At 44.0% G+C, this 24105-nt stretch overlaps 1 protein-coding gene across 3 annotated transcripts in view; it reads right to left on the minus strand.

Moving 5' to 3' along the window:
- LOC126257579 (putative epidermal cell surface receptor) overlaps positions 1 to 24105 on the minus strand; it is a 445086-nt gene that overhangs the window by 418921 nt on the left and 2060 nt on the right. The gene's annotated exons all lie outside the window — the stretch shown is intronic.

The following is a 24105-nucleotide window of genomic DNA, read 5'->3' on the forward strand; positions in this document are numbered from 1 at the left end:
AGCTTTTGTCTTGTTTCTTGCTGTCAATTCTGTTTTCAGTATTTTTGTTAGTCTTTGTCTATATTTTTCTTTTAGTTCTTCTTTAATATTTGTATTATCTATTCCTATTTTTTGTCTGTATCCTAGATATTTATAGGCATCCGTTTTTTCCATCGCTTCTATGCAGTCGCTGTGGTTATCCAATATGTAATCTTCTTGTTTAGTGTGTTTTCCCTTGACTATGCTATTTTTCTTACATTTGTCTGTTCCAAAAGCCATACTTATATCATTGCTGAATACTTCTGTTATCTTTAGTAATTGGTTGAGTTGTTGATTTGTTGCTGCCAGTAGTTTTAGATCATCCATGTATAGCAAATGTGTGATTTTGTGTGGGTATGTTCCAGTAATATTGTATCCATAATTTGTATTATTTAGCATGTTGGATAGTGGGTTCAGAGCAAGGCAGAACCAGAAAGGACTTAATGAGTCTCCTTGGTATATTCCACGCTTAATCTGTATTGGCTGTGATGTGATATTATTTGAATTTGTTTGGATATTAAGTGTGGTTTTCCAATTTTTCATTACTATGTTTAGGAACTGTATCAATTTAGGATCTATTTTGTATATTTCCAATATCTGTAGTAACCATGAGTGGGGTACACTATCAAAAGCTTTTTGGTAATCAATGTATGCGTAGTGTAGCGACCTTTGTTTAGTTTTAGCTTGATATGTCACCTCTGCATCTATTATCAGTTGCTCTTTACATCCTCGTGCTCCTTTGCAACAGCCTTTTTGTTCTTCATTTATAATTTTGTTCTGTGTTGTATGTGTCATTAATTTCTGTTTAATGATTGAAGTTAATATTTTGTATATTGTTGGTAGGCATGTTATGGGGCGATATTTAGCTGGGTTTGCCGTGTCTGCTTGATCTTTAGGTTTCAGATAAGTTATTCCATGTGTAAGTGTATCAGGGAATGTGTATGGGTCTGCAATGTAACTGTTAAATAATTTAGTTAGATGTGAATGTGTTGAGGTGAACTTCTTTAACCAGAAATTTGCTATTTTATCATTTCCAGGGGCTTTCCAATTGTGAGTAGAATTAATTGCTTGGGTGACTTCATGTTGCAAAATTATCACTTCAGGCATTTGTGGTATCATCTTGTATGTGTCTGTTTCTGTTTGTATCCACCGTGCATGCCTGTTATGTTGTACCGGGTTTGACCATATGTTGCTCCAGAAGTGTTCCATGTCTGTTATGTTTGGTGGATTGTTTATTTTAATGTGTGTGTTATCTATTGTCTGGTAAAATTTCTTTTGGTTTGTGTTGAATGTTTGGTTTTGTTTCCTTCTATTTTCACTTTTTTTGTATCTTCTGAGTCGTTTGGCTAATGCTTGTAATTTCTGCTTCTTTTCGTCTAATTGCTCTGTCGCTTCTTGTTGTGAGATTTTACCTAACCTTTTTCGTTTTTTTTCCGAGATTTCATTTCTTATAAATTGTGTTAGCTGTCCGATGTCTTTTCTCAGTTTTTCTATTCTGATCTGTAGCCTGTGTTGCCATGCTGGTTTTGTGGGTTTCTTCTGTGTGTTGGTTGGTTCTGATCTCTGTCTAGTGTGTATATTTAGTGTAGTGAGTGCTCCTATATAAACCAGTAGTTGTAACTCTTCCATAGTTGTGTTTTCATTTATTTTGTTGTGTATGATTGTGTTGATAGTTTTTATTGTTGTTTCGACTTGTGGGTTATTTGGTGGTCTATGCAAGAATGGTCTTATGTCTGTATTTGTGTCTTTGTATTCTATATATGTCAGCTGAAATTTTTCTTCTATATCTAACGTGTGTGTCACTTCGTGTTCTATTTGTGCTTGTTCTGGTGGCTGTCTTAAGATTTCGTTTTCCTCTGATTGTTTAATTGGTGCGTGTTGTTCTTTGTTTGTTTGCTCTGGGATGTTTGAGTCCATTACTGTATTTTCTTCTTCTTCTGATTGCACATTAGTTTGTTCCAGTATTTGTTGTACTTCTTGTTTGATGTTTTCTAATTCTGACTGGGGTATCCTGTTATTTTTGATTATTACACGGATCTGATCAGCTAGTCGTTGTTCTGTTAAAAATTTTAATTCTGGGTATCTGGTAATAAATGTTGTGTATACTTGTGATCTGTATCCAGTTGTGTTGGTTCCTAGGTTTGTTGCTTGGTAATAACAGAACATGAGGTGTCGATTAACTTCATCTGACCATCTCATCCTCTGTCTTTGTTTTCCTTCTAGGGTGGTTGCAGGAAGCATATCCTGCAAAACACCTCTATTTGGATTTAAATCATTTTCCAGTTGGCTAGCAGTGTCGTTACCATTGTGGGCGGGCATAGCGTTCAAGCGTCGTCCCCGACCATGACGGCGCTTGTCCGAGGCTTCTTTAGTTCTGTCCTGAACCAACTAATCACACTAAAAGGGGGGTTAGCCCTATTAGTGGTTTGTTCTTTTCGTCGCCTTTTACGACTGGCAGAACATACCGGAGGCCTATTCTTTTCCCGGGCCTCCACGGGGACTTATTATTATTATTATTATTATTATTACTTGCGACAAAAACTATGCTGATCGATTAGGCATGGCGATGAACGGACGAACGATTAACAATACGGAAATGCATTATCGTAGTTCACTAGTAAAATCACACTCAAAAATTATATGCAAGCAAAATTCTTATAAACAATGAGGCTTGACTTTGTAGTAATAATCTGAATAACAACATCTCCACTAATGTATTACGCAGCCCATAACTAGTTAATCTAAAAAAATAGCCATGCCCAAAAAAGAAAAAGACAATTGTGTAATTTATGTTAGAGTTGCTTTAGCTTGGAAGCATTGATAAGTTGCTCATTTTCATACTAATACATAAAAATGACTAAAGTCAGAGAAAAGAAAAAAATCGAGAATAGGATGATATGAGTTACTTCCGCATGACTGCCGTCGTGATTATGACAACATACTTTAAGTCTAGACCCAACGACTAGTTCACATTTTAAGATTGTTTCCACTTCTTCGCGGTTGTGTCGATTCAGTTCGGCTCTGAAGACCCTTACTGACGAACTTTAATTGACTTGATAAAGCTACAGTTGTAGCTTACGTTGGAGATGTGCTGTAGATGCCGTTGCTATAACCCTAATCTAACGTCAGTAACTATCTACACCTAAGGGTTTCCCCCCTGTCAGATACAGCAACAGTCCGCTTCCTTACCTAGCTTATCAGTGTGTCTGACTGCTATGCGGAGGACTCGGGTTCAATTCCTAGTACTGCGAGGGGTTTTTCCTTGGTGGGAGAATTGGACCGGTGTGCTCACAAGCTTCGTGATGCCAACACAGGAGCAACTTGAGTGAGTATTAGCGGCTCCGCTGTCTGGAAGATGGCAACGGGATGACACGGCTCCCGGTCGGTACTGAACATCCCGACAAAGCTAGAACATTGTTAGGTAAAGGAACAACACCTTTTATGGAGGTTAGGTAGTGTCGTAGGGGTGAGTGTTAGTGAAGATGTGGACAATTGAAGGTGGAGGTACGAGTTCTACCTCGTCACTTTCTCATACCGAATCTTGCCGACTCGTTCGTTCCATGCACCATTCTCAAGTTGAAAAGGAAAGGAAGGAAATGGTAATACAAGAAGTACCCTCTACCAACCACCGTATGGTGGTTTGCGGAATATGTACGGGATTAGTGGATTAAAATCTGTTGGGACACACTTGCACGCAGCTCATTTTGCCGACATCTGTATCAAAAGAATTCAACCTGGCATGTCTCTACAGATCTGCATCTGACTGGAAATGCTGCGTTCTTCGGGAAGACGGAGGATCCTTCAATGGTTTAGCATACTTGGTCACCAATTTCATTTGTAATCTCAGTCATACTGGAAGGCCAATATAAAACAGACCCGAAAAAAGTGCTAATGTGAACTTTTCGTAACGGCTGTTCGACATACTGAAGAGGATTTTCATAAGAGCTGTGACGCGTGTTCTACGGCTTCACAAGTTCGTAAGCTGAACCAGGTCTCATCTGAGCAAATGAACTGGGAATCCAAACATCCCGATACGACCTCACTGAGAAAACACGGGTGCATCGGACACTTGCAGGTTGGTGCGGAAACTGTAACTCATGCACAACAAAGTTTGTAAGATGTAGGTGCTTTTTGACAACGTTGTAATATAGCGATCGTTTCTTATTTTTATTTATACAGTTAGCTGGTGTTGCGATTACACCTGACTTTTCCGCAGGCTGTCATTCACGTGAAAGAAGCTTCCTGGTGCCCCATTCATTTCGTATAGGTTTCTAAGACGCTTCTTGCTGTTTCGACTACGCTGTCACGAAATACCGCGAATACTTTTCATGTTAATTGTTTGTTGGGTTCACTACATGCAGATTTATGTGGCGAAATATTTGTACTCAAAAGTATTTTTTCCGGTATTAATTCTTACAACTGTCCAAATATATTTCTAATTCAACATAAACTTGCACGAAAAATTAAGAATACCTTGTGAAATTTATCATCTAAAATATTTTACCAAGCAATTTAACGCTTTGCCTTACAGGGCGATAAACAATCAGCCCTGTTTTCTGAACAATTATCTCGTATATTGGCCTAGATTTATATGTTGTGTCTCTGTTAACACTAAACTGTCAAACGTAATCTTTAATTTCATTTTACCAAGACAGTTACACTTACGTTTCAATCACATACAGATAACATGTAGTCTACGTAATATGTAACATAAAGACATTCTGAGCACCCCTCTGCACCCACAGATTTGTGGCGTCGGCTGCATGCGCGTATTCGTATGTGAAGAATAGGTCAGATGCAAAATCACAGGCGCCTCCAACAGGGTGGCAAATGGTGCCAACCTGTATCTCTCCCGATGGAATATCGATAGCAAAAGTCACGAACACACGCTTCTGAGGCGGCACTGTCACTCAATTCGGAAAAAAACAATTTCGAATTGCAGTGTTGGAGCAAATTTTCACTTCCAGTATTTGGCCGACAATTGGAGGAGAGTGGGAGTTTTGATGTCTTTCCTGGACGAGAGATGGTGCGCAAAAGCCTTGGGCGTTCTGCCAGGCAATGACATCAAGGGACGCTGTTGATGGTGATTCGTCCGTCAAATAGAACGTTAAGCTTGGAGGGCGGGGAGGCGCGGGTTGGGGGGGGGGGGGGGGAGATGCCTGTGTTCAAGAACAGTATACCATGTAGTGAAACAAGATTTTAGTCTTTCTTCCCTCTTTTATACTCGTAAAAACTAAAAAATTATACTTAAAGCACTCGTCACAATTATTCCGTGGAATATAGTAACATATGACACACGATGCACAGATATGAGAACTACAACCTGCAAACGCGAAAATATATTGTACGGTGCCACCTAAATAGAGGGAAATGACCATCGCGGTAAAATAACAGAAATGAGTGCTCACATGGAAAGATTTAGGTGTTCATTTTTCCCACGTGCTATTCGAGAGTCGAATGGTCGATAAATAGTGTAAAGTAGTTCTATGCGTCCACACCCAAACGTTTAGGTGCTTAAAGCAGAGTAATCACACACATGTAGATGAATGTGGAACTCCGACGTTTCCAGCGCGTGAAGGGGATTCCACCAGCAGCTGAATCTCAACATGGGAGTTTATACGAGCTGTTTACATGTGCTCAAATCGCCAGTTGAAAGCGCTAAGCGTCACCACAGCTGATGCTACAGTGTTCTGTGCTTCTAAATAATTTCAGGGAAATACGCCCAGCTTCAGAGCCCGTCCATCACATCGGCAGTTCATTCCAGCTTCACCGCACGGCCTGCATAAACGGCGGCTTACGCGCCCGCGGACAGAGGGCGATTGATGGCGATGAAATTTCAGCCGGCCGCGACCGCGTCTCGCTAGCCGTGCCGTCCCTTTGCGGAGCCGCAGACACACACGGCGCGGACGCAGGCCGGCGGGAACGACATTCCGTCCCCGGCGACCTCCCCAGGAACGCGGCGTGCCGACTGTGCCGCAACTTTTATTACGCAAGGGCGGCAGATCCTCGCTGTTCCCGCCCGACAGGTTTTCTGCACCTGTCGGAACGTAGAAACCACCGTCCATCCGTAAATCTTACTGAACAGACAAGGCACAGTCTCGTAGACCTACTTCTCCGTTTTTGTACAGATATCGCAATGATTGAAAACTGTACGAGTAGATTATGCTTCATGACGATTCTGTTTAGAATCAACCAAGACTCCTTCTCCCTATCTCTATCCTCTCAGTCCCTCTCCCTCCCCCTCGCGTCGGCCCCTGACGTTATACCACTTCACGAGCGTATGCTCATTGTGCTGGAAGTATATTATCTCTGTCTTCGTGTTTTGTGTATCCTATTAGGTTCAGATCGTTTCGTCTAGGGTTTGCATAACAGTCACGCAACAACCTGACCGAAAAAGTGTCAGCACACTCTCCGAAAGAAATCGCAGTAAGTACACTAAAGATCCCATTACTGTTTACACTGAGGCTGGAAGTTAGCACACCATACACCATCGACCGTTCATCCAACATTGTTGCGATCCAGGTGTGGCTCACCTACGTCTCTCGAAATGCCAAGTGTAACGCTGTCCGAAAGAAATCCATTATCGAAGATTTTATTTCGTCTGCTTCGGTAGCTGCACGGTCAGCACGGAAGATTGCTAACCGAGGGGGCCGTATTCGATTCTTGGCCGAGTCGGAGATTTTCTCCGCTTGGGGACAATTGTCTTGCCCTTATCTCCGTACCGTCATCACTGACACGAAAGTCTAAGCACACGAAACTTCGTACCAGTGTTCAAGTTGGCCCTAATGTATGTTGTGAACTGTCGAAACACACTGTTGTATCTTCAACTGTTGAGATGTGTGCGGTACAGTGCTTTTCTTGGTGCTGCTTAAGTTTAGACTGTGTAAATTTGCGTCCCTTTGACCCATGAATCAGCCAACACAGCCAATAATTGACGTAGCCTTTGTGCCGCATCTCGTGGTCGTGCGGTAGCGTTCTCGCTTCCCACGCCCGGGGTCCCGGGTTCGATTCCCGGCGGGGTCGATTCCCGGCGGGGTCGATTCCCGGCGGGGTCGATTCCCGGCGGGGTCGATTCCCGGCGGGGTCAGGGATTTTCTCTGCCTCGTGATGGCTGGGTGTTGTGTGCTGTCCTTAGGTTAGTTAGGTTTAAGTAGTTCTAAGTTCTAGGGGACTGATGACCATAGATGTTAAGTCCCATAGTGCTCAGAGCCATTTGAGCCATAACTTCACACTTCCTATTTGATGGACTATCAACACAGACTAAAGCCACGTCACCTACAGAAGAAGATAGATAGCCGGCGATCTGAAATGAAGCTTCTGTATTATATAATTGACAACTGGTTGACTAACCACAATGCACTGTCCCAAGTCATCATCATTTCCCTTTACTTCGAAGGGAGAACCGATAGAGGTACTCAGGGTACCCTCCGCCACACTCCGTCAGGTGTCTTGCGGAGTATGGATGTAGATGTAGATGTACTAACTCAGGTGGCTATGTGTTTCCTTGCATGCTACATTATTAACTGATTCTGGGACGAGGACATCAGTCACGTACAACGCCGGCCTGACAATGGTATAGTTTCGTATGTTAACTCCTTCTGTACTGACTAAATCAGTCCGACAAGCAGACTACATTTTCATTGGCACCACTGGGTGTAAAGAACCTCCTAATAAGTGAAACCATAATCAGCGAACAGATAGTGCTTGCTTGCTTGCACGCGCACGCACTTGCTGGTTCAAATGGTTCAAATGGCTCTGAGCACTATGGGACTTAACATCTATGGTCATCAGTCCCCTAGAACTTAGAACTACTTAAACCTAACTAACCTAAGGACATCACACACATCCATGCCCGAGACAGGATTCGAACCTGCGACCGTAGCAGTCGCGCAGCTCCGTACTGAGCGCCTAGAACCGCTAGACCACCGCCGCGGCCGGCCGCACTTGCTGCTTGGTTGCTTTTTGGTCAGAAGTATATTCAGAGAAGATCATGCCTTAATTAGCGTGAGAAGTTTAGAAGATGTTGCAATTTGGCAACAGCATAAAAATTCGATAAAGAAAAACAAAAAACGAAAATCTGTGCAGACCTCACAGTTAATGCGAGCAAAGCAGCGGGCGCTAAGCTAGTGTAATACATAAAGAGGAAACATTGTTACCGAAAATCTCGAAACAGATTTACATAAAATTTAGCAGATACTCTACTGAACGTTCAGACGGATTTTTTAATGTAGATAATACCTAAACACATATGTAATATGTAAAGGGAAAACATTACTACCATAACGTCCCGTGTGTGTGTGTGTGTGTGTGTGTGTGTGTGTGTGTGTGTGTGTGTGTGTGTGTAACGTTGTTAGCCAAAATCTCTGAAATTCTTCTTCAGATTTTAACAATACTATCAGACGGACAGACTATTTTTTTAAACAACGGTGAATAGGTTTACTGTTAAAACCGACTGTGAGAAATAAAACGCTCTGCTGTAGAAATGTGCGGTTTTGTTTCCTTTGTCGCAGCCAGTTGCAACTTCGATAAAGGGGCTTTTAAACAATTAGATTGTTTCTCCCATATATATATTTTTTTCCCGTTATATAAATTTTTAAATTGTGTACGCAAGAATTTTTTTTTTTATCTTCCTCGCGGACCTATTTCATACAAAAAGGAAAGTTATATTTGTGGCTTATTGACTTATTGATATAGGATCTGAATCTTCAATAATGATGATGATGATGATGATGATGATGATGATAATAATAATAATAAACAAGGCTTAAGGTCAGAAGGAGAGAGGAAGGGGGAGGAGGTGAAGTGGTGGGAGGAGGAGCTGATGGAAAGAGCGAGGGGGAAGGCGGAGGAGATGGTCAAAGAGAGGGGTAGAAAGAGATGGTCAGAGACGGGGGGCAAAAGGAGATTACGACGTATGTCCAATTCCAGCCATATTAGGAACGAGTGTTTCCTCTTTTGTTTCGCGTCCATTTAACTAGACTTAACCACAGCAAAGCGTGGTCTGGTTCAGTTAGTTATAGATAATAATAGTAAGCAGAGGAAGGTATCGTAGTTATTAACGACGTGTCACTATTTTCGCAAGTTGACTCAAAATTTGTGTAGTTGGTCTATATCATTCACTACAATGCAATGTTTGCAACAGTTGTAAACATTCACCGCCGAAAATGACGAACGTATCAAAATATTGCGGTTTATTATGTCGTGATGGGACGAATTTGTAGTTGAAACCCAACTTTTCGTCCCCGTCTCCGGACGCCACGGGCGGTTATAGTCTATTCCAAGGTCCAATGCGCACCCTGGCTCGCTTAGGTTTCAACAAGAAATTCATTCGACCACTATTTTTTTACAACAATCACATTTTCGTAGTGTGCCATGCTCACATGCAATGACTAGGGTCAGCGTGGGTGAATATGCATGCGATCACTCGCGTTCGCAGACTCCGGCAATAGATTGTATACGGGTGAAAATTATTTAAACCGATAGACTTTGGGAGGTTGTACGGGATATCCAAACTTTTTTTTCTGATGTCATGTTTTCCTGTAAGGATTTTCTTAAACCGGTAGAATAAGTTTTCTCTGGATGAAAATTAATTAAACCAACAAACTCCAGAAAGTTGCTCGAGACACTGAAAACACTTTTTGTAATGTGTTTTTCTGTCAGGCGTCATTTTACAAGGACATCGAATCTTGCCTACAATTTTTAATTCTTTGTTGCCAAGAGACAACAACATTAACACAATTACTTCACTTACAGTAGAGTTTCAAAAATGCCTCAATCAACTTGTAGGAAAAGGTTCCACCGGTGGTTCATGTTCTGTTTAACACGGTCAAAGACTGCAGGACTGGCCTTCATTTCTCCTGCTCCTGCTGCTGCTGCTACTATCCAGGCAACTTGATTCTCTTCTGATTCAACAGCGGTTTTGTAAACAGGTTTACGCATCTCTCCCCAGACAAAAAAGTCCAGAGGGTTCATATCAGGGGATCGAGCAACCATAGTACAGGACCACCTCTGCCAGTCCACTTTTCTGCAACTGTCTGTTCAAGAATCGACGCACAGGACGACTGCAATGTACCGGAACCACATACGCTGTCTTGTAGCGAGTGGCACGTCATCCAGCAATTCTGGCAATCTTCTGACGAGGAAATTTTAATAATGAACGCCATTTAATGGCCCAGGTATTGGATACGGCCCAATTAAAGAGTCACCGCCGGCCGCTGTGACCGAGCGGTTCTAGGCGCTTCAGTCTGAAACCGCGCGACGGAGCGGTTCGAATCCTGCCTCGGGCATGGATGTGTGAGATGTCCTTAATTAGTTAGGTTTAAGTAGTTGTAAGTTCTAAGGGACTAATGACCTCAGATGTTAAGTCCCATAGTGCTCAGAGCCATTTGAACCATTTGGAACAGTCACCAACGGCAGCGCCCACATGTTGACGCAGAACCGCACACGATGAGCGCGTGTAAATGTGGCAGGTAGATTAAACTCACTCCAGACATGTGAACTGTGGATGTAGAAGACCCTGTCGCTAAGAAGTAAGCACCAACCACACCAGGGTACTCACTGCCGGTGTATCGCTCCATTAGTAAACAAGTGCATCTGAATGTGAAACAATTATTACAACTGAAGAGTGAAGTATGCCCTCTACCGATGGAACAGAAATCATTATAACAACAAATCAATCATTACACATGAATAGTGGATACGACCAGATGAAATAATGCTCACAGTAGAGTAGAGAAAAATACTTGGTTTGCTGTCCCAAGCAAACGCTCAGAGTTAGACGGTTTAAATTATTTTCACTCTGTATGATAATTAATTGACAAGCAAACTTGGTAGCGTTTTCCCACTTCAATGGAACAAAGCGTCACAAGTAATTTTTCTTGGCATCCAAATATTATCGATCATTTTGTAGTGTCTACCAGTTCTTTCTCCAAATACAGTTCAGAGGAGGAATCAATAAGCGGTTTCGTGGCATGAACACACGAGCTACGCGGCAAAGCAATTAATGTAAAAGCAGATGTTCAAACAAAGAGAGCCGGGGTTATCACCCAGACATGTGGGAACATGAATAAAATAAAATTAAATTGAAGAAGCGTTATACTCAATCATCCGGAGCTTGGTGTAGAGCTGGCCTACTCCCACAAGGATAAAGCTGAATTACAGCACACGTGTTTAAGCGACAACTTTTCATGTGGGTTGAGCCGCATATGCATAAGTTTTCTTGACACGACATGCGAGGCCGTGGGCATTAACCGCAGAGGCGACCGGGGAGACGAGCGCAAGAACACGAATGACCTCCATGCAGTGCTTGCCGCTGCGGAAACTAGTGGAGCCGCTCAGAACAATTTGCATCGCGTTTCTACCCAAGGCCGAACAGCTTACAGGTGCTGACAAAATTTACTGCAGCGAATCGAGGGAAGGCGCAATCTGCGCAAACCTTGCTCGCGGAACATCATCCAACGATGTTGGCCTCTTTGCACAAACAATTGTAGGTCGCGTTCACGTTGCGTTGATGTGTCCTTGACACGGAAAACCTCTCTCGCTTTCTGGACGCTGCGATGTATTTAATCACTAGTAGGGGCTTAGTTTACTTCATTGCTAAACAAGTGCAATCGACAGTGCTGGTTCGAGAACATTTTGAGACAAGCGACTTATCACTTGGTGTCTGCTAATTGTGATAGCCTACGTCTTGTATAGAAATATTACAGCTGTCGAGTCTCTGGTGCCCCCCTCCCGACTTGTGTTGCTTACCTCTTACACAGGCTCCAGGCAGCAGACTAAATAATTATACACCAAAGTCATGGTCCATAAATCTTCTGCTTCTAACAAAGTACTGGAAAGCTCTGCAAGAACATGTTGCTGATCTTCAAGAGGTGAAAAGGATGTTCACTGTCGTGATACTAAAACGTAGAAAATAACTTATGGAGACTACTACTGTCTTACATTCCAACGGATTATATTATATGACATTTGTTTCCGTTATATAAGATATTTCTAGACCGGAAGAATACGGTAGCTCATGAATATCTGTCTCGTTGCCACCAATTACAATGGGGCCATTCCATATGCTTATACACACATCAAAAACGTTTTGCATCATCTCGGTTCCGAGAGTTCCGGCACCTGTACAGAAAATTGGAGTGGCATACTATCCACAAATTCATCAAGGCACTGTTGGTCCAGATTGTCCCAGTCCTCAACGGCTATTCGGCCTAGATCCCTCAGACTTGTTGCTGGGTCACGACGTCCATAAACAGTCCTTTTCAATCTCTCCCAGGCATGTTCGATAGATTTCATGTCTGAAGAACACGCTGGACACTAGTCGAGCGATGTCGTTATCCTGAAGGAAGTCATTCACAATATGTGCACAATGGCGGCGCGATTTGTTGTCCATGAAGACGAATGCCTCACCAATATGCTGCCGATATGGTTGCACTATCGGTCGGAGGATGGCATTCAAGTATCTTACAGCCGTTACGGCGCCTTCCATGACCACCAGCGGCGTACGTCGGCCCCACGTGTCACATCAAAACATCAGGGAACCTCCACCTTGCTGCACTCGCTGGACAGTGTGTCTATGGCGTTCAGCATGACCAGGTTGCCTCCAAACACGTCTCCGATGATTGTCTGGTTGAAAGCATATACGAAACTCATCGGTAGGTAGAGAGAACGTGATGCCAATCCTGAGCGGTCCATTCGGAATGCTGTTGGGCCAATCTGTACCGCGCTGCATGGTGTCGTGGTTGCAAAGATGGACCTCGCCATGAACGTCGGGAGTGGAGTTGCGCATCATGCGGCCTATTGCGCACAGTTTGAGCCGTAACACGACTTCCTGTGACTACACGAAAAGCATTATTCAACATGGTGGCGTTGCTGTCAGGCTTCCTCCGAGCAATAATCCGGAGTTAGCGGTCATCCAGTGCAGTAGTAGCCCTTGGGCGGCCCGAGCGAGGCATGTCATCCACAGTTCCTGTCTCTCTGTATCTCCTCCATGTCCGAACAACATCGCTTTGGTTCATTCCGAGACGCCTGGACACCTCTCTGTTGAGAAACCTTCCTGACACGAAATAACAATGCGACGCGATCGAACCGCGGTATTGACCGTCTAGGCATGGTTGAACTACAGGCAACACGAACCGTGTACCTCCTTCCTGGTGGAAGGAGTGGAACTGATCGGTTGTCGGACTCCCTCCGTCTAATAGGCGCTGCTCATGCATGGTTGTTTACATCTTTGGGCGGGTTTAGTGACATCTCTGAACAGTCAAAGGGACTGTGTCTGCTATACAATATCCACAGTCAACGTCTATCTTCAGGAGTTCTGGGAACCGGGGTGATGCAAAACTTTATTTGATGTGTAGCATCAATCTACTTTGAAGGAATGATGATATTTTCGCAACAGAAAGAAAACTAATTACTGTCTGTACTTGTTTAGCTATCACTCAATCTTTGTCTTCAAATTTAACTTTCATATCCTATAATTTCTAGCGTTATTATTTTTTCTTGTTTCTTCATTTTCCAGTTTCTGCTAAATTCGTCGTGTATTTTTTCATATCTCCAAAGCAATTTCTCTATTTTTTTTTTGCTTTAAATATGAAACTCTATTAAATTTTATTGACAGTTTATGGTAGATTTCTATGTAGATTTCGTGAATTTTATTTTCGTGACAAAATCCTACCATATTGGCCACGCATCTTCAGTTACTCCTCTTCTCTGTCCCATTCTCTTTATCCGTTAAGTGTGCGTGTGAATTAAAAATATCGCCAAGATAAGAAGATTATGTACGATTTCATCTTTCTCCTAGCTCGCTTCATGATGTGATTATCCGTTTCACTGAACAGTTTTTCGCAGTCTAAAAAGCAAAGAGATTTTCGAGAGGACTTTCCCTTCTCACTCAAGTGTTGGAGACATGTATGTGCACGAACGGCTTGCCTTAAAATAGTATTACCGTTCTGACACAGAGGCACCTACCTTTTAGTAATTCTTTTATTTTTTCACCATCAGTCTCCTGACTGGTTTGTGTGACCTGCCGTACACTCACCTCCTGTTATCAGCCTCTTCATATCACAGTAGCACTTGTACCCAGCGTTCTCAACTGCCGCGCTGGGTAGCCGCACGGTCCGAGGCGTCTTGTCACGGTCCGGGCGGCTCACCCCGTCAGAGGTTCGAGTCCTCCCTCGAGCATGGGTGTGTGTGTGTGTTGTCCTTAGCGTAAATTAGTTTAAGTAGTGTATAGGCTTACTGATCGATGACCTCAGCGGTTTGGTCCCATAAGACCGTGTAGAGCCCCCGCGAGCACGCAAAAGTGCCGCAACGCGACGTGGCCTGGACTCTACTAACTTCTAAGTACTGCTGGAGGGAATTGACACCATGAATCCTTCAGGACTGTCCATAAATTCGTAAGAGTACTAGGGGGTGGAGATCTCTTCTGAATAGCACATTGCAAGGCATCTCAGATATGCTCAGTAACGTTCATTTCTGGGCAGTTTGGTGGTCAGCGGAAGTATTTAAACTCAAAAAGCCGCTCGGAATTAGCCGAGCGGTCTGAGGCGCTGCAGTCATGGACTGGGCGGCTCGTCCCGGCGGAGGTTCGAGTCCTCCCTCGGGCATGTGTGTGTGTGTGTGTGTGTGTGTGTGTGTGTGTGTGTGTGTGTGTGTGTGTGTTTGTCCTTAGGATAATTTATTTTAAGTAGTGTGTAAGCTTCGGGACTGATAACCTTAGCAGTTAAGTCCCATAAGATTTCACACACATTTGAACATTTTTTAAACTCAAAAGTGTGTTCCTGGAGCCCCTCTGTAGCAATTCTGGGAGTTTGGGGTGTCGCATTGTCCTGATGGAATTGCCCAAGTCCGTCGTAATGCACAATGGACATGAATGGATGCAAGTGATCAGACAGGATCAGTGCCACATGTCAGAGTCGTATCTAGACGTATCAGGGGTCCCATATCACTCCAAATCCATACGTCCCACACCATTACAGAGCCTCAACCAGCTTGAACAGTCCCCTGCTGACATGCAGGGTCCATGGATTCATGAAGTTGTCTCCATACCCGTACACGTCCATCCGCCCAATGAAATTTCAAACGAAACTCGTTCTACCAGGCAACATGTTTCCAGTCATCAACAGTCCAATGCCGGTGCTGACGCCGGCCGCTGGTGGCCGAGCGGTTCTGGCGTTACAGTCTGGAACCGCGCGACCGCTACGGTCGCAGGTTCGAATCCTGCCTCGGGCATGCATGTGTGTGTTGTCCTTACGTTAGTTAGGATTAAGTAGTTCCAAGTTCTAGGGGACTTATGACCTCAGCAGTTGAGTCCCATAGTGCTCCGAGTCATTTGAACCATTTTGAACCGGTGCTGACGGGCCCAGGACCGTGTGTCGTGCAGTCACCAAGGGTACACGAGTGAGCTTTCGGCTCCGAAAGCCTATATCGATGATGTTTCGTTGAATGGTTCGTACGCTGGCAGTTGTTGATGGCCCATCATTGAAATCTGCAGCAATTTATGGAAGGGTTGCACTTCCGTCACGTTAACCGATTCTCTTCAGTCGTCGTTGTCCCCGTTGTTGGTTCAAATGGTTCAAATGGCTCTGAGCACTATGGGACTTAACTTCTGAGGTCATCAGTCCCCTAGAACTTAGAACTACTGAAACCTAACTAACCTAAGGACATCACACACATCCATGCCCGAGACAGGATTCGAACCTGCGACCGTAGCGGTCGCGTGGGTCCAGACTGTAGCGCCTAGAACCCCTCGGCCACTTCGGCCGGCCCCGTTCTTGGAGTATCATTTTTCGGCTGCAGCGCTGTCGGAGATTTTAACATTTTACGGAATTTCTCATATTCACGGTACACTCTTGAAATGGTCGTACGGGAAAATCCCCGCTTCATTGCTACCTCGGAGATGCTGTGTCCCATCGCTCGGTGCCAACTATAACACCACGTGCAAAACCACTTAAATCTTGATAAAAAAGGTTCAAATGGCTCTGAGCACTATGGGACTCAACTGCTGTGGTCATCAGTCCCCTAGAACTTAGAACGACTTAAACCTAAGTAACCTAAGGACATCACACACATCCATGCCCGAGGCAGGATTCGAACCTGCGACCGTAGCAGTCGCACGGTTCCGGACTGCGCGCCTAGAACCGCGAGACCACCGCGGCCGGCTAAATCTTGATAACCTGCCACTATAGCAGCAGTAACAACTTGACCCTTATCGTCGTGCAAGACGACCACGTTCGCCTGACTGGGCGACATATTTACTTCCTTTTGCATTTGTCACTCCGCCAAGACGGTATTCTTCCCAAGCAGATGCGTCACCTAGGAATTCTGGTCGTTTGGAACGAATCGGGGCTTGCGGTCCGTTAGCACCGTGGCACAGTACCGGCGAGAAAGATCACCGATACCGGCAAGCCCCGGCCGGCAACCTCGCTCGCTGAAGGCGAACGCGATGCTATCTGAGTGGAGCAGTGGCTGGAAACAGGGCGCACGACAATCGCCGGCCGAATCAAATGCTGCCATTATTCGCTGCGCGAGGTACGACTGCGGCCAAAGCGTACGAGCAAGGAACGTGAACGTGTTCCAGCAGCGCCGCGCACAGGTGTTAGGCAAAACGATATTAACACCAGTTTAAAATAGCATTCAAAACAGCCCCACTGCATCCGGAGAACAATCCATCGACATAGTATATAACGTCGTCTCGGAGTGGTTGATTAAAGGTGCGCTTTCGGGTATATAGTCGAGTTGTTGATTCCATTTAATTAATTAAATGTGCCTACAGGAAACTACATATCAATTATCCTCGGCAGTGCTGTATGACAAACACATTAAAAACCAGGTGAATGCAACGAAGGCGTCTACTTAGATCGGGATCACGCCTACTCGTCACCACCGATTTCGTCCGAATGTGTGATATGTGGAGGGCTTGGACAGAAATGAAAGTGACAGAAGTGGCAGCTCCAGACGGCAAAGCGTTTGGAAAAAAGTAGCGTTTTGGCCGAGGCGTGAGCCATTTGTGTTAGCGTATTTACAAGGCAAGGATTCGCGCAGCGTAGGGAATACAGAACGCTAATGCGAAGGTCTTGTGGTGGAGCCCCTGTGCAGAAACCTTTTATTTCTTTTTGTTTTCTGTTTTTACGATACTTACACTGCAAATAAATGAAATTATGCTGGGTATTTTGCATTCATCATTATTTTCACAGAAGGCGTGAAAAGGAAAAGCAAAGGAAATTTGGGATTGCAGATAAATTTCCAAGAAAGAATAGTACTTACAGCGTCGACGAGTACTCTGCAAATAACTTTCCTAGACGGGATTGTAATTAAAGCCTGCAGAACTTCGTGATCCGTTAATTTCATTTTCACCTTAGAGCAGCCCTATTCAGCTGCATGCGAATAACAGGTTCCTGGTGCAGATAAAATCGATCCATCGAGAGAGAAAGAGAAATCACATCCAGAGAAGGCGCATCAAAATGCTTTACATTTACATCACCACCTATCCTCTCCCATACTGGACGAAATGATGCATTGTACGCGGTTTGTTTTTGAACTGCTATGAGATAAGTTAACCAAGATTGCGTTTTCCTATAGAAACTTTAAACAGCCATATAATTGTAAAAATTCGGCGCTTATAAGGTGTGTAGTATGCCGAGACAATTCCTCATTCCCTGACTTTACGATGAATATCACCCCAGCACTTGTAAACCATCAGCTGTAAAGTAATAGGAGTATCTAATTGTATATATGAAGTTCTCGTGTACAGCTTACAATCCCTTCCTCGAAATTTACTTACAATTCCAAATTTTCCTTTGCCTTTCCATTTCATGCCTCTGATGAAAATGTTAATAAATAATAAATACAATCAACTGTGCATTTCGGTTCATTTTAAGTTTACGTAATGTAAAAATTGAATATAAAAAGTTTCTACTAAGGTGCTTGACCCCACGACTCTCGGGTTACCGTTCCGTATTCTTTTCCCTGCGCCAACTAGCTCATGCCACGGCCGACCCGCTACAAAATTGCTGTTTTTTCCAAACGGTTGGCCATTTGGAGCTCTCATTTTTGTCACTCGCATATACCACACACGACGATGCAATCTATGATGACGAGTAGCCGCGGTCCGCATGTTAGTGAATACATGAATTATGGCCCACCGACCAATGGAATGTTAATCCAGTCACACGACCCTAATATGACCCAGCTTCCTAAAGCAAGACGTACATACGTTCGCGGAACGCCGTATGAAGCGGACGATCTAGACTGTAGCTTTCCCAGAGTGAAGGATGGTGGATGTTTTATGATAATTGTGGTTTTCAGTGTCTCCTCTGCTTTCAGTCGAAGGAAAGGTGTTCATACAGTAGAGCAGCATGTTTTTTATCCTCTGGCTCATATGATTAATATAATACAACTGTGTGAATACAGGAATTTTTATCTTTAGAGATACAGCTCATGGTCGTAATAACGCTTGAGCTACAGTATGAAAACTATCGTCTGAAGTTTTAGCGTGACAAAGGAGTCACAAAAATAACTAGAGGACCGAACAAATCATTAGAAACCATCCATCATTCTTGACAATGGGAAGAGCACAATCTAGATTATACACTACATGCGGTGTTGCACGAAGATATATACGTCTTGCTTTAGGAAAACGTGCAAAAGTAGACTCATGTGTCTATGTTCCACTGATCAGTGTGCCAAATTTGTGACTTCAGTAGGTAGTAGCCTTCGTCGGATTAGTTTGGTTTCCAATTAAGTTTGTGGTCCTACTTTGCTGAGAGTATTTGGTTTGTGCAATTTATATAGGCACGTATTGAGCAGTCACTTTCGTAGCAGTGATTTTCTTTGAAGAAACATCTGTTTCTGTGTGTCACTAAGTTAAGCCTTTCTTGCAACATCGCGTTCAGTCGACGGTGTTTTCTCACGAACGCATTATGCTGAAAAACAATATAGCGCCAGCAGATTTGTGGCTGTTGTCACTGGTGTCAAAGCTAAGCGATAACGGGCAGTATACCCTCGTTTGAAGTCTAACGTCCGAGATGATAGAGAGCAGTGCACCACAACAATCACGGTTATAAAAGAAATTTAGAAAGCATTCTGCGATTGGAGCACAGCGATCGGTATAAAATGATGATAATCAAAAACAGTCTCGATTGCGTTCAGATTATTTTATTTGTTAGCAACCCGTTTCGGCCCTTTCCTCAGACCATCTTCAGGCTTTTCACCGATATTATGGCTGCTGCTGGTGGTGAAAAATTCTGAAGACGGTCTGAGGAAAGGGCCGAAACCAGTCGCTAACAAATAAAAAATCAGGAAACATGATCAAAACTGTTTATTTGATTTTTAGCATTTTAATCAAGGATATATTGGTAAAAGAAGAAACAAAAAGATGCTTCCACTACATAGTATTAAAATAAGTCAATGGCTAACCACCAGAAATGATTTATATACACCTGGTTGTTCACTTAGGTGTTCCCTAGACTGGTTCTGTCACCAAGGTCGACGTGAGAATCTCAATGTGCGGTCCCACTATCTCCCCCTCTAACCCACAGAAGTTCAGCGTACCGTGCACGAGTCCAGGTCGGCAGCACGAGCTGTCTCGGCCGTACTCGTAAGCACCGCAGGGAACGCTTCAATCGCCACGAATCCACTCTCCCTGCCGGGGGGCGCTCCGTCACGACAGGTGCATAATCAACAGAGAACTGAGGGGAGAGGCTCGCCGCTTGTTCCACACGCACAAAACCGGCCCGCAGGTGCGCGTTCGCCTCCTCGTCCCCACGCTTTCCTCTACTGCTTGCCCACTATTATTACACATCTGCAAAACCACTCCGCAGCGATCAAACATAGCCGCGCATTTCTGCCTCATAGGCGTCTTTCGTAACTGATTCTGCGCCTACCTGTGGAACCTATTAAATGAGCACTTATTAACAAATGTCGGCAGTTTCCCGGAAGTCATAACAGCGAGGACTGTACGAGGCAAATTGTGGTTTTCTATAAAAATAAATTTGTAACTCAGTGCTTCGTTCAGCACTATGCAAAAACTCATATGATATCCGGCAGCATTCAGCGACGCATCTAGCTCAATATCGTCTTTTATTTATGCAGCTTGAAACAATCATTAAAGTAAGGAGGCACACAGGAAAACAGCGCAAACACGCAGGTCTATCGAACAATGCGAGCCATCGGTGTATTGTTTGAAGGGTGATTTCATAATATTCTTATGTGACGTCTGCGATGTTTTTGTTTGTATATTTCAGTTGTAGATGTTTGTCGTGTGTTTTGTTTCTAATACGTCATATAATTCGAGTGGATGGTGGCTTAGATTGTGTTGTTTCTGTTTCTTTGTAGGTCTAGTGCAGATGGAAAAGCGCTAGAGGAAACGATGTTTTGGATGGTTTATCTAGTCTCATATAAACTTTTTATGAGGTTCTAATGACAGAATGAACTGTAGCGTAGCCAGAGCTCTAGGCTAAGTTGGAAGGTAATTGGTTGTGAGCTGGCAAAGCCAAACAATGTGTCACTACGAAGTGCTGATTTTGTTGACAAAGTCTGAGGCCTGGATTAAGTTGGAAATTGAAATTTGAAATCAGTTAAAAAACAGTCCAGATCGCAAAGGTACATTTATTAAAACGCGACCGGTTTCCATCATCATTAGATCATCTTCTGACCTTCAACCATATCGATGGACAATGGCTGTGTACGGAGCAGGAACAGCTGAACGTTCCACCCATAGCCATTGTCCATCAATTGGGTGAAGATTTGAAGAAGATCATGTGATGATCGAATACGGTCACGTTTTAATAAAGGTGCCTTTGCGACCTACACAGTTTTATAACTAATTTCAAATATTGCTCTTATTGTTAACTTTGTCCAGTAATGTTTTCAAAAATGGGTGGTGGCAGGTTGGTTGACCGTTGAGAAAGCCAACGAACATGTAACGGAATCTTTTTTATATATACATTGCATATTGCACAGCTGCATTTACATCCCTGATAAAGACCGCTCTTTTCCCACAGTGTTCTGATATTTTGCAGTTTTTAATGCGTTTGAAGGCGTTAATAACAAGAACATTATCCGTCCAGACCCCTCAATTACCGTTAGAGTGTCTCTTTTTATTTTGTTTTCATGTTGTTATTAAATCATCTATTGGTCGCTTCTTAAGACCCGTATTTCACATTAGTAATGACATCATTGGTCGATCGCCGCGGTATCTACTTGTGAGTGTCAAACTTGTATGGTAGTTTCCCCTGCTTCCTTAAGATGGTTAAGTAAAAGCTGCACCGTTCTTCCGACAAGTCAGATCCGAATATTTCCCAATAACTCGCTAAATAGACCTAGTTTTCTTAGTCTACTGGTAATCATGTCGTCTAATGACTTGTCTTCGCAAACAGTAAGAAAAGAAGTAGAATAGGTTGTGTGGTTGCTTAAAGACAGTCGCTGGGTTTCTCTGGATTTGTTTATTAACTGTCGTGACAACTTTCGGGTTTAACGCATCATCTGACGAGTTATTATAAACAGACAAAAGTAGCAGATGTTAGGTTACAAATTTTACAGAAACGCAAGTTTCTTATAGAAGTCAGTTCTAAATGAAGAGTATTGAAAAACAAGGCACTTTTTGATACAGAAACACATGCGATTTTTGACACAAATACATGAGATTTCGATGTAGATGTCATTACTAATGTGTAGAAAACAACAGGTAGTACCATTAGTTGCACAGTTCGACCTTAACTGTTGCAGTACCATACAAGCAACGGCCAGCGACACCATGTGCGCCGGGAGGAAGGCTCCGTCGTACTAGCTGACGTAAGCGTGTCGATGCGCGTGCTACCTGTTATTCTACATATTATACAGTGATGACAGTATCTGATATCTACATAAAAGTCTCATGTATTTGTATCTAAAATGGTACGTATTTTTGTATCAAAAAGCGTTTTTTCTCGAACATTGTTGGTTTAGAACTGACTTTTATAAGAAATTCGATTTTTTGTAAGATTTGTAACGTAAGATCTGTTACTTTTGCTTGTTTACAATACGTCATCAGATGGTGGATTGAACCCTAAACGCGTCATGACAGTTGATAAACAAATTCAAAGAAAACTAGGGACTGTTTTTAAGCAACCATACAGCCTTTTTAAATTCTTACCGGTAATTATATTCGTAAGGGCTGCATGCCTCTACAAGGACTTTCAGTCTGATTTAGAAGAAAAAAAGTGCTGCAACCAATCTCTCGGCTATCAGTACACCACAAATGTTGTAAAACATTACTGTCGGTCTACGGTAGACATACTTCCCCATTTCTGTGTGTTTCAATCAGTCAGGAGGTTCATTCGTGTGGAACAACACTTTGACCGAACCGCCTCTGTTAACTGTGTGACGTAGCTGCTCCACACGGTCTGTGAGGTCTGCTTTGCGCTCTAGGAGCAGTTCTCCCCGAGGCCTGCGCTCTGTGTGCCTGGCCGTGGCGGCGCGCTGCCAGTCCACGTGTGCGGTCTCTCTCTCCTCTCCTCTTCCGGGAGGCATTGTTCTGTTCTGCCGGCCGCGCATCTGTGCCGTCGCACTCGTTCAAATGGTTCAAATGGCTCTGAGCACTATGGGACTCAACTGCTGAGGTCATAAGTCCCCTAGAACTTAGAACTACTTAAACCTAACTAACCTAAGGACAACACACACACATCCATGCCCGAGGCAGGATTCGAACCTGCGACCGTAGCGGTCGCGCGGTTCCAGACTGTAGCGCCAGAACCGCTCGGCCACCAACGGCCGGCCGTCGCACTCGTCCGCCGCGTGCAAGCTGTGTTCGCACAAGAGCTCTGCCCGTAATTTTATTTATATTCACGATCTGCAAAGCAAGCCAACGGCCTTACCGCAGTGGTAACACCGGTCCCGTCAGATCACCAAAATTAAGCGCTGTCGGGCTTGGCTAGCTCTCGGATGGGAGGCAAGCGGGGTGCACTCGGCCCTTGTAAGGCAAACTGAGGAGCTACTTGGTTGAGAAGTAGCAGCTCCAGTCACGGAAATTGACGTGCGGCCGGGAGAGCGGAGTGCTGACTACACGCCCCTCCATATTAGCATCCAGTGACGCCTACAGGTTGAGGATGACACAGCCGTCGGTCAGTACCGTTGGGGTCTATTGACGCCTGTTCGGGCGGAGTTTAGTTTTTAGATGTGCAAACCAGCACGTGCGTTGTAGTGCAGGATTCTCTCCCTCTCCATCCCGCCTGCCTAAATTGAAAGCGAAAATCTCACTGTTAGGCAAACTTGTTAATCATTTATTTTATAAGCCCTGTACTTGGGCGGTATGTGGCTGAGTAGAATTACCTTGACCTTGGTTTTCTCGTTTTCGACTGGTTCTTTCACTTGGAGCGTTGTCCACCTCTCCGACTCAGCCTTTTAATTTACTTAGCTTTTGTACCTACGAGATTCTCAGTGTCTCCACTCACTCAGAATAGATACGCGTCCACCACACTCCTAATAGACTCGACAGCAGATCAGGAGAGTTTAATACACACACTCTCGTTAAAAAGGAACTACATCGTTGTCTGGCTGTTTCAGTGCGTTACACTAGCAACTGCACGCGCAGATTCTGAAGGGCGGCAGTTATGAACATACCCGCCCGAAAAAAAAGTCTTAGTTGAGTCGTATTTGTTTTTACATGTCGTATCTATCACTGACAGCAGCTCGTGGTCTCGCGGTAGCGTTCTCGCTTCCCGAGCACTGAGTCCCAGGTTCGTACCCGGCAGGGTCAGGGATTTTCACCTGCGTCGAGATGGCTGGGTGTTGTGTCGTATTCATCATCATCATTCATCCCCATTACGGTCGGAGGAAGGCAATAGCAAACCACCTCCACAAGGACCTTGCCTAGTACTGCAATGCGGGTCTCCCGCATCTTCCGCTATGCTCTGTTACGGAGTATGGGACTTCATCATCATCATTTATCAACTTCCAAATTTCAGACATTCTTTTTAGATAACAAACTAACAGGAAAAGAAGTCTCTGAGATAAAGAGTAATCCTAATCGTTACAAGCTACATGTTAACACTTTTCAACTCCTTGCGTGAGGTCCTGGTTACATAGAGGAACTAGCGGACTGACCGGTAACAT

Source organism: Schistocerca nitens, chromosome 1 (assembly GCF_023898315.1).
Source record: "Schistocerca nitens isolate TAMUIC-IGC-003100 chromosome 1, iqSchNite1.1, whole genome shotgun sequence".
NCBI classification, from domain to species: domain Eukaryota; kingdom Metazoa; phylum Arthropoda; class Insecta; order Orthoptera; family Acrididae; genus Schistocerca; species Schistocerca nitens.